We start from the raw sequence: 2500 nt of genomic DNA, 5'->3' as shown, positions 1-2500 counted from the left end.
CATGTTTGCTACCTTTGTCGCGAGACCAGCCCACCGGCGCGCGCGTAAAAAACACAAGTCCGGCGACTTTCGAAAATCGCCCGGACAAAGACGCACGACATCGGCCGACGCCCGATGAACAATTTCCCTCACAGAACCGCACGTTTTGGAAAATTGTCGAAATTCGACATGTTTGCTACCTTTGTCGCGAGACCAGCCCACCGGCGCGCGCGTAAAAAACACAAGTCCGGCGACTTTCGAAAATCGCCCGGACAAAGACGCACGACATCGGCCGACGCCCGATGAACAATTTCCCGCACAGAAACGCACGTTTTGGAAAATTGTCGAAATTCGACATGTTTGCTACCTTTGTCGCGAGACCAGCCCACCGGCGCGCGCGTGAAAAACACAAGTCCGGCGACTTTCGAAAATCGCCCGGGCAAAGACGCACGACATCGACCGACGCCCGATGAACAATTTCCCGCACAGAAACGCACGTTTTGGAAAATTGCCGAAATTCGACATGTTTGCTACCTTTGTCGCGAGACCATCTTCCCTGTATACTATGAGGGAAGACGTCGTTGTGGCGAAATGAGCAAATTGGCGATGCGGTTGTCGGTTGAAGGTATTTGGTGACAAAACGATGTGGTGTCGTGCAGGCGATGTGCGCTTTTGGGCAAACTTGATGCTGACCCGCGAAGGCGTCGCAGCTAGCAGCGAGGCTCTGAACGTTAGACGGAAAAAATTAAGTAGCAAATACGAGTTTGTTTTTCGGCGCGCGACCACGGCCTCGGGCCGTAGTTGCGGTGGCCGGTGCGCACGCATGTGATGGTTTTCTCGGTTCGCTTTTGTTGGGCGTTCCTGGTGTTGTATGCAAACGCAGCCCGCCCGCGGATTCGCCCGAAAGGGTGTCTGGCCGGTGTCGACGGCGTCCAGATCGCGGCTAACGCCGGGTTTGAGGAGCTAAGCAAAAATATTGAATGAGTAATACAGTGCGATACCGCGACGGGGAAAGCGAAAGGCTCCATTCGCGTATTTTGTCGGCCGATAGTTACCTGGTTGATCCTGCCAGTAGTCAAATGCTTGTCTCAAAGATTAAGCCATGCAGGTCTCAGTACGAACTAGCGTACGGTAAAACTGCGAATGGCTCATTAAATCAGTCGTGATTCATTTGATCGTAAATTTTACTTGGTTAACTGTGGTAATTCTAGAGCTAATACATGCAAAAAGCGCCGACCTTGCGGGAGGCGCGCCTTTATCATATCAAAAACATGCCGGGCTTCGGCTCGTCTTGTTGGCGACTCGGGATAACTTTGCTGATAGCACGGTCTTGCACCGGCGACGGATCATTCAAGTGTCTGCCCTATCAACTTTCGTCGGTACGGTATCTGCCTAAGGAGGTTCTTACGGGTAACGGGGAATCAGAGTTCGAATCCGGAGATGGAGCTTGAGAAACGGCTACCACATCCAAGGAAGGCAGCAGGCGCGCAAATTACCCATTCCCGACGCGGGGAGGTAGTGACGAAAAATAACGATACAGGACTCTAACGAGGCCCTGTAATTGGAATGAGTACACTGTAAAAATTTTAACGAGTATCCATTAGAGAGCAAGTCTGGTGCCAGCAGCCGCGGTAATTCCAGCTCCAAAAGTGTATATTTAAGTTGTTGCGGTTAAAAAGCTCGTAGTTGGATTTTGGGCGCAGGCGTTCGGTCCGTCGCAAGGCGTGCACTGTCCGTTCTGGCTTTACCTACCGTTTTCCGTCGGTGCTCTTGACTGAGTGTCGGCGGCGGCCGGGACGTTTACCTTGAAAAAATTAGAGTGTTCAAAGCAGGCGCTTTGCCTGGATAGTGTTGCATGGAATAATGAAATAGGACCTCGGTTCTTTTTTGTTGGTTTTCGGAGCGCGAGGTAATGATTAAGAGGGACGGACGGGGGCATTCGTAATGTGCCGTTAGAGGTGAAATTCTTGGATCGGCGCAAGACGAACGACTGCGAAAGCATTTGCCAAGAATGTTTTCTTTAATCAAGAGCGAAAGTCAGAGGTTCGAAGACGATCAGATACCGTCCTAGTTCTGACTATAAACGATGCCAACTAGCGATCGGGGGGCGTTATTTTGACGACCTCTCCGGCAGCTTGCGGGAAACCAAGTGTTTGGGTTCCGGGGGAAGTATGGTTGCAAAGCTGAAACTTAGAGGAATTGACGGAAGGGCACCACCAGGAGTGGAGCCTGCGGCTTAATTTGACTCAACACGGGAGATCTCACCCGGATCTCACCCACGCGCGCTACACTGAGCGGATTAACGTGTGTTCGCCTTGGCCGAAAGGTCTGGGTAACCCGATGAACCCCGGTCGTGCTAGGGATAGAGAATTGAAATTATTTCGCTTGAACGAAGAATTCCCAGTAAGCGCGAGTCATTAGCTCGCGTTGATTACGTCCCTGCCCTTTGTACACACCGCCCGTCGCTACTACCGATTGAATGGTTTAGTGAGGTCATCCGATTGGGCCCGGACTCGACTGG

The 2500-nt window shown here is 51.8% G+C and overlaps 1 pseudogene; it reads left to right on the top strand.

Moving 5' to 3' along the window:
* Positions 1 to 1031: 1031 nt before the first annotated feature.
* Positions 1032 to 2500, top strand: part of LOC145758222 (small subunit ribosomal RNA) — a 1572-nt pseudogene continuing 103 nt past the window's right edge.

Source organism: Corella eumyota, chromosome 6, assembly GCF_963082875.1.
Source record: "Corella eumyota chromosome 6, kaCorEumy4.1, whole genome shotgun sequence".
Classification (NCBI taxonomy): Eukaryota; Metazoa; Chordata; class Ascidiacea; order Phlebobranchia; family Corellidae; genus Corella; species Corella eumyota.
Note: the sequence above shows the minus strand (reverse complement) of the source record. Positions and strands in the feature narration are given on the sequence as shown.